The 8676-nt window shown below is 42.2% G+C and overlaps 1 long non-coding RNA gene and 1 other non-coding gene across 2 annotated transcripts; both read right to left on the reverse strand.

Annotated features, from left to right (window-relative positions):
* Positions 1–350: 350 nt before the first annotated feature.
* LOC123332822 lies at positions 351–4113 on the reverse strand. Its single transcript, XR_006549879.2, has 3 exons — positions 2927–4113; positions 2323–2633; positions 351–695 (listed from the first exon to the last, which is right to left on the reverse strand). It is a non-coding gene; the product is annotated as an uncharacterized LOC123332822 (long non-coding RNA).
* A 1089-nt stretch (positions 4114–5202) lies between these two features.
* TRNAE-UUC lies at positions 5203–5274 on the reverse strand. Its single transcript has one exon. It is a non-coding gene; the product is annotated as a tRNA-Glu (tRNA).
* Between the last annotated feature and the right edge of the window lie 3402 nt (positions 5275–8676).

Genomic DNA, 8676 nt, shown 5'->3' on the forward strand with positions numbered 1-8676 from the left:
AATCCCTGGAATTTGTGAATGTTCATTTATGTGGTAAAAGGGATTTTGCAGATATGATTAGGTTAGGGATCTTGAGATGAGGATTATCCATCTGGGCCTAAATGTAATCACAGGTATCCTTTTAGAAGGAGCCCCGAGGGAGATGTGACTAGAAGAGGAAGCAGGAGAGGTAATGATGGAAGCAAGAGGCTGAAATGATTGAGGAAGGGGTCGTGAGCCAAGGACTAGGGAAACCCGCCAGAAAATGGAAAATACAAGGAACCTGATTCTTCCTTAGACCCTCTAGAGGGAGGGCAACTGTGCTAACGCCTTTATTTCGGTCTACTGAACCCCATTTTGGACTTCTAGCTTTCAGAACTGTAAGACAAGATTGTTTTAAGTCACTAAGTTTGTCATATTTTGTTACAGCAGTAATAGAAAAGAATACACCAAGTCTTGCTTCTTTTCTGGAAATATCGTTTCCATTTAATAATGCATGCTTGCTGGGCAATACCCACTTCGTTGGCATTTTAAAATTTTTGACCTATTCCAGAATGGGCATGTCAGAGAATAACATATCATGTTATTACTTACTTAGTTGGCTTCTCAATGTCCACCAGCACTCAATAACAGGTTGGTAATTTTCCCTCAAATAGAGTATACCAGGCAGTGATGTTGGGAAAATGCTGTGTCCAAAGCCCAGTGGGCACCTCTGCCTAGTGCACAGATAGAGTCTAGTAACTGTCAAGCACCAATACCTGAAGCTCAAAAGGCTCATTAGAACTAACCAGTCGAAACAGGAGGGCAGCCTGTATAGCCTACCAGATGGTTTTCTAAGTATCCTCTTACTACCACTTCCTTAACCTATTCATCCCCTCTCCTCCATTTGCCTGTTCAGCTCTACTGGTTTCACACAACTGGGATGAAGGAGCCAGGTGGGCTCCTCGTTGTAGTCATCCCACTAGCACTGTTTAATTTGTGGCATTTCCTCACTGGGAACATTCTTAACAATCAAGAGAAGTGTATGTTCGCAACACATCTATCTGTTCCTGCATTACATTCAGGGGTATCAGATACAACCACTTGGGTGTGTTAGCTTTCCAGTGAATAAATGATAATACAGGTAAGTTTCCAGGGCCTCTTTCACCATAGATAAGAAGGTCAACTCTTGACAGGAGTTACACATCTGCGAGGACATGGTAGCTTTATAAGAAACATGGTCCTTTACTTGGCAAAGGCATTATTTTTTCTATGACTGCTGGAGGACTTCAGTGTGGTAAATTCATTTTCATTGCCCCCCAATTTTTTTTTCCAAGAAGGCTCTAAATTTTGTCAATGTTTATTAGTCACACCTGCTGGCAAGCATCTGCTAACACTGCCATAAAGACATCAAATCAGAAACTTTTGATTTGTCAACCAGCAGACACAATTTACAAGGGGAACACTTTGGACATCAAAAAAACTTTTCCCCTAACACTTTATAAGCATTCATAGCACAAAAAAGTAACATATCATTTAGATTATACATCTTTACAATGGTAACATTTAACTTGGCTCAGAGCCTTCACTCATTGGTTTGACCCAAACTCCATTCAGACACTGTTTGGAAAAACAAAGACTGAGGAGTTGAACACAGATACTTCAAGGGATTTTAACAGCTGCCCAGAGACCAAGTCATTTCTTCAGGGAGTTCAGGACAGAGCAGAGGAGGTCAGCAGTAGCAGGATGGAAGTTTCTTAAAGCTGTAGAGGTCAAGGTAAGAGGGAGGGAGGGACAGGCCAGAGGGTATGATGGGAGCAGCTCCACACAGAAAGCACAGGTTTGTACTTACTTTCAGATTTATGAAGCTGTCTGGTCAATTTCAGCAAACAGCTAAGATACCATTCAGGAAACTGGCTTCAATCCTACCTCTGTAAGCCTCCAAATATTCACTAATAAGCATACACTATCAGATCCCAAGGAGTTTTCTCAGATCACTTAAGCCAACCCATACAGTCTATTTTCAAGTTTGACAGTAGGAAGAACCTTACTTCTCCTTCTTGACCACCACTTAGGCAAGAGCATGCACTACCAGATCCTAGACAGTCTTATTATAGCCCCTAACCTGTCCCATGTACTCCATCCGTCTTCCAAAAAGACTTCCTCATCTTACCACCTCCAGAATGAATGCCAAGTAACGCTGACAGAGTAATAAGGTGCGAGGCCACTGGGGAACTAGCATGGAGCAGTTCCCCCTACAACTACAAAAATCGATTTTAATTTGATTTAAACATTGCTTTCAGTCTGATGACACCACCAATAATGCAGAAAGAGCTCCGGAGGTATGTTCGAAGCAGCACTCACCTATGGCTTTTCTTCAGTTCCACAGCCTCTGAGGCAGTCACTAGTGCTTTGTCAAATGCATCCTTTAGGTTTTTCTGTGTGAATGTGGAACACTCCATGTATTTCACAGCCTTCAGGTCACAGAAAGGCATTTCAGCAGTCTGAGGAGTGAGATGTTTCTGTTTTTGAAAAGTTTCTCGATAATAGAGGGTATCCCATTTCTGAGATCAATTTTGGTTCCAACAAAGAGTCTTCAAACAATGGTGAATTGTCTCAGGCATCCACTTTGCTGTCACATTTTTCAAATAAAGGCTGAAGACCACTGAAAAAGACTAGAAATATATGTTTGTGGATAACTGAGGTGTTGTTCTGCCAAATATTTTTTGCCCTGCAGGATCAAAAAGTCCCTAAGTGTAATAGCTTTCACTAGTAACTGTGACTGCATAGTTATCAGAAACCACAGCATATATTCAGACATTAATATTTCTTGTATGGCATACCAAGACCAACAATACCATCACTCACAACACAGATTGTCTGCATTGCTGAAGTATTTTTTACTTCACTTGAAATATTCCAAATATAATTTTGAGTTCAGCTTTTTCACCTGATTTGAAGGACCTACCTGTTTTTATCAGCCTGAAGGGGGCCCAATAAAAAAGGGCGTGTAAGGGGGTTTATGCTTTAGTTGAGAGGTGGGCCAAACTGACCAGATGATGGTGGTAAGATCACATGCGGGAAGCACCGCAGAAAAAGTCTTAGCAGGATAGCAAAGTTCAGCTGGCAGCTCACTCCACCAGGCTGACAGTCCCAACAGGAGTGAAGGACAGTGGTGGAATCTAGCTGACCCGACTTCCCTAGCTCCAAAAGTGAGCACCTTCTGGTGCCTCCAGAGGCCTGCGTGAAAGAAGCAGTGCACATATGACTCCACCACCGTGACAGTAGCAATTCTCTGAGCGAACAAATCATGACCCCAGCTAAAAAAAAGTGGGTGGACCATTGTACAGACAATGAAGGTATCAACCGCCAGACCATTGTTACAGAAACATTCCCCAGGGGCCCAGCGTTCTGTGCGTCACGTGACGTGTACACGAAAGGTGCATAAAGGTGAATCACATAAAGGTGAATCACTTGACCGTCAACGGCCACAGAGAGTGCCTTACCCCGACACTTGGCGCCACGTGAATCTCCATGGCCTAGAGTGGTACCGTCACGTTCCTCCGTCCAATTCCCTCCTTCCCGCTTCACTGAAACAAGCACTCCCTTGGCCTAATTTCCGGCACCCTGAGGCCCGGGAAGCCCTGACCAGGTGAGTTAAAGAGAAGGGAGGGACAAACATGAAGGGAGCTGTGGGAGGCGCCTCCCGTGGGGCTGGACCTGACGCGTCCTCATAGCTACCTGGACCCAGAGAGGTGATGTGTGACGTCAGAGGCGCGACGTCAGAGCCCACGATGTGTGCAGTATCGCGGTATCTATTCTGGACTCGAGGAGTCGATCCTCATTAACTCCATACATACAAATACATTAAAGACCCAGTGCATTTAAGTTCTAAATGCCTTCAAGAATCATCATTGAAATTCAACACATCATGATACTTTTTGTTATTTCCAGAAAAACAGAATTCTTTGACGCTCTTTAATTGGTGTAAAAATCTGTAAGGAAACTCCTTGTAGTCCAATTTACCATTAGCTCCCATATTCTTGGAATATGATTTTTTGAGGTTAATATTACAATATTTTCAACCTATCCTGTGACAGATTAAACACCTAGCTCCTAAAATTCTGTGATTTTTAGTTCCAGTATCTTCCTGGTGTTTTTCAACTATACTTCAAAGCTCTACTTTTCCCCTAGTTTTATTGAGACATAGTTAACATATAACATTGTATTGGTTTAAGGTGTACAACACAAAATTTTGATGTATATATAGTGAAATTATTACCTCATTCATTTTTATGTTATTTTATGTTATACATTTTTGCCAAGATGGTTTTCAATAATCCTACAACATGCAAAATAAGTTTGTTCATTTCTGTTAATTTCCAGGAGTAAATACTCAGAAATAACTGCTACACTGGAGCCATTCAGAAAAGTATTTTGTATAAACCAAAATTTATTGAGGTAAAGCGCTGAGAATAATTTCTTAAATGCATTTATTTGGGCCAGTGAAAGTTATATGAAGCTCAAGTTTTTTGGTTTGTTTCATGTTCATCTAACTAGTTTCTTTCTCAGATAGGTGAAGGAAAGTCCAATAAAAAATCTGCAGAGCTCTATTTGAACATGATCCAAATTATCCCCTAAACATTGCTGCCACTTTTACTTTAAACTTCCATGTGTTTTTCTTTGTGATTTCTGGGTAATGATATATCAGACTGTATACTTAGGGCTTCCCTGGTGGCTCAGTGGATTAAGAATCCGCCTGCCAATGCAAGAGACATGGGTTCAATCCCTGATCTGGAAAGATCCCACATGCCATGGAGCAACTTAGCCCATGCACCACATCTACTGAGCCTGTGCTCTGGAGCCGAGGAACTGCAACTACTGAGCCCACACTCCATAAACTACTGAAGCCAAGAGCCTAGAGCCTGTGCTCCACAACAAGAAAAGCCACTGCAGTGAGAAGCCTGTGCACCGCAACTAGAGGATAGCCCCGACTCGCCACTACTAGAAAAAGCCTGCAAGCAGTAAGGAAGACCTAGCACAGGCAAAAATAAATAGATAAATAAAATTATATATATATATTAAAAAACCATATACTGGAGATTTAGAATTATTAAAATTACCCATGAGTGAATGACTCTGTTTGGTGAATGATGTAAACTTTTGAAAAGCACACTTTTTAATATAAAAGTTTCATTTGTTTGTTTTTGTTTTGGCTGCACCTCGAGGCATTCAGGATCTTTGTTCCCTGGCCAGGGATTGAACTGGGCCCTCAGCAGTGAAAGTGCAGAGTCCTAACCACTGGACCACCAGGGAATTCCAGCCTCTGTTTTTAATTTAATAATAGTGTTGTTTACCATCCTTTTATTTACTCTCTTGTATGATGGCAAGATACAAGTACAATATCTAGATGATGCATGTCTTTCTAAACCAATCACCTACAAGTGATATCATTGATTTTTCTGACACAAAATGTCTCTATTTAGTCTGCACTTTAGTCACCTGCTTTTTATTCCTTCCAGTACTTCTCAGTTGAATATTTGTGCTTATTGTCACTTTATCATAATAGGTCTTTGTTCCCCTTAAGTCTTGGAACACCTACCCCTCTCACTGTCTGGAGCCTACATCCCATTGACTTTCTTCCCTTTCTGCCAACTCATGCTTGCCATTCATTCTCATCCCACTGCAACATACCAGCTAGTATGTTTTTCCCAAACCTCACTCACAGACTATACCTTGAAAATGACTCCATTCTCAGAGGTGTAGAAGAAAGAAAGCCCAACTGACCTCCACCTCAAGGCTGACAGCTGTTGGTAGATGCCAGCTGGAAGCTCAGCTTGGGCTGCTGGCCAAAAGCCTCGGTTCTCCCCATCTGGGTTTATTTGGACTTCCTCACAGCAGCAACTGAAGTCCAAGGAGGAACATTCAAAAAGGACAGGCTTTGAGGTAGTCTTCCACTGTAACTAATGCCAAGCCTATTTCTTTGCTCTAAGCATCAGATATGAATTGTTTGCTCAGAAGTACATGATGCCAGGGCAGCTCAAAGAGAAAAATATTCTTTGATAAAATTGTTAAACCTAAATACCACAGGAGAAGTTACATCTGATTTTGAAACATGTTTCAACAAGGCAGCCTGAGGAAAGAATGCCAACCAACCTTCACCTTTTAAATATGAAGGTGAATGAATTCTGGCCCTAAGATGCATTGGTAATCAAGGACCATGAGGAAAGGACAAGCTAAACTGAAGAGTTAAAGGTCTAAAAAAACATGGGGGTATGGGGGTCAGTTCAATGTGTATTGTCTTAAGGGCCATATGGATGACCCGTTTTTTACAGGTGGGAGGCCTACACTGTCTTAAGCCTGAGAGAGAGCCTACTAGAAAAGAGAAGTGGAAAAAAGGTCAGTGGATTTCCACAAATGAAGAGGAGTTCTAAATGACCACTTGGTGGTGAAGGTCCTCCTGGTAGTGAGATATTTTGGCTGTAGACACTGTAGAAATTATTGGCCACAGGAGGGGAAAATGAAAAAACTGGTCACAGGGTCTGGAGAATATTCTGGGGGAACTAACTCTGGAGATGGTGGTTTCAGAAAAAGGACAGAACGGGCGAGGGACACGACTGAGTCTGGCACCGAAAGACCTCCATACCAATGCTCCACTGGGCAGGGCCATCAACTTCTGACCTCCAGAGAAATGCTTATGGTCTCCTGTGATTGTGCATCCACGGAGGAAAGCAAGCACCAGTAAGCCCGGCCCTAGCGAGTGACTGCCTGTATGGCTCAGATTCTTCCGGGCCCGCTCTGCGCAGCACAGGGACTAAATCCACAGCCTGGAAGTTTCTTGCACCTTTGGAGCAGGACTGACTCAATCCTCACAAAAGGGGAGCTATTCACAGGAAGGAGGAACCAATGCCCAGTTACCCGAGAGATGCCTTTAGAGAGAGCTCTCTGGAGTCAAGGTGCCCACTCAGAAATAGGTTTCTGCGCCCACACACAGGTCCTCTGAAGCAGTGACATCAGAGGCATGGCCTCTGTGCTCAATTGGATCTGAGAGGTTGCATTGTGCAAAGGGACCCCCTTAGCTAAGCTCGAAGTCCTACAGCCTCTGTGAAATGGGAAGGTCCTGTTGTGTGAGTCACTCAGTCATGTCTGATTCTTTGCAAACCCATAGACTATCCGGCAAGGCTCCTATGTCCATGGAATCTTCCAGCCGAGAATACTGGAGTGGGTTGCTATTCCCTTCTCAGGGGATCTTACCGACCCAGGGATCAAACCCTCATCTCCTGCATTGCAGGAAGTTTCTTTACCATCTATGTCACCAAGAAAGCCCAAACATACTTGCCTAGGCCCCTTAAGCAAAGACTAAGTCCTAAGCTTCAGGGTGCACAAGTGGTGTGTTTTGGAGGCACCTGTGTGGAGCGTGTTCTGTCCATATAGGTGTGAACCTTCAGAGGGGAAACCTGAACAGGAACTTTTACAGGAACACTTGGACCAAGCCCATCTTGGGCTGAAGTTGAGAAATCTGGAAGTGCAGGTGCATCCTGGTTCCATTCACTGTATCAAAGTCAGCCTGTTTCTGCACTTACAACATCCTCCAAGGTGTCAAGTTTAGGTCTTCTGTGCTGCCAGAGGCAGGTGGCATGATGTGCAAACGTTCAGCAAAGGTAAATTGAATTTTCTTAACTGCCTGAAAGGATCTCATTGCCAGTCCCAGTGGGACTTTCTTCTATAGTGTTTCCAGCTGAGAAGGATTAGCCCAATCTAAATGCTGGTCAATGGATTTGGGCAAAGTCTTAATTGCTGTTTCCTGTTTCAAGCTATACTATACTTTGGTGAAAAGACTCAATTTCAATGCTACAAAACTCAGCTTATTTGAAAACCTCCGTGGTTCTAGTCCCAGATGTTTTCTTTGTTTTGAGGGGTACAGTGAGGATAAAGGAACATGATATTGATGGCTGTTAAGACAAAAACATTGTTTATACACAAAACTTTTGAATTTGCCCTAGACTAGCACACAATTGGGTATATTCCTAATACAGTGTACAATATCAGGCTTCTAACTCAGGAGGGAAAGCAACATGAGCGATAAACATAATGATGTTAGCATGGATAAATTATCTACAATCACTGAGTAAATGACTCATCTTCCAAGATCCCTCAAAGCCATTTCACTGGGTTTTTCCCTCCATCAACCCAAAAAATCAATTTCTTCTTCCTGACATGCTTTCTTGACCTCCAGGACACTCATTCTCTTGGTTTTCTCCTACTTCACTTCCTACTCCTTCTCAGTCTTTTTTTGCTGACTCTCTTTAATATTGCACCTGTTTAAGTATTCTATTGATGGACTGCTGATGTCTGGAGGGGTCATACAATTGATGCATAATTCATAAATTTTTTTATTCCATAATATTAGTTTTACTTGCCCTAACTTAAGCAATATTACTAATCATGTATTTATAATTAATACTTTGCTATTACTTAGGTCTTGTTGACAGTAATCATATAAATCAGGGGTCAGCAAATAATAGCCATGGGCCAAACCTGGTTTACCAGTCTTTGAATATAAAGTTTTATTGCAGTACAGCTATGTCCACTTATTTATGTATTATTTGTGGTTGCTTTTGAACTTTAACAGCAGAGTTGAGCAGTTGTCCTAGAGACTGACCCACAAAGTTTAAAAATACTATTTATTGTCTATTCCTTAACGTTTTAATAATTTAG

Source organism: Bubalus bubalis, chromosome 3 (genome assembly GCF_019923935.1).
Source record: "Bubalus bubalis isolate 160015118507 breed Murrah chromosome 3, NDDB_SH_1, whole genome shotgun sequence".
NCBI lineage: Eukaryota > Metazoa > Chordata > Mammalia > Artiodactyla > Bovidae > Bubalus > Bubalus bubalis.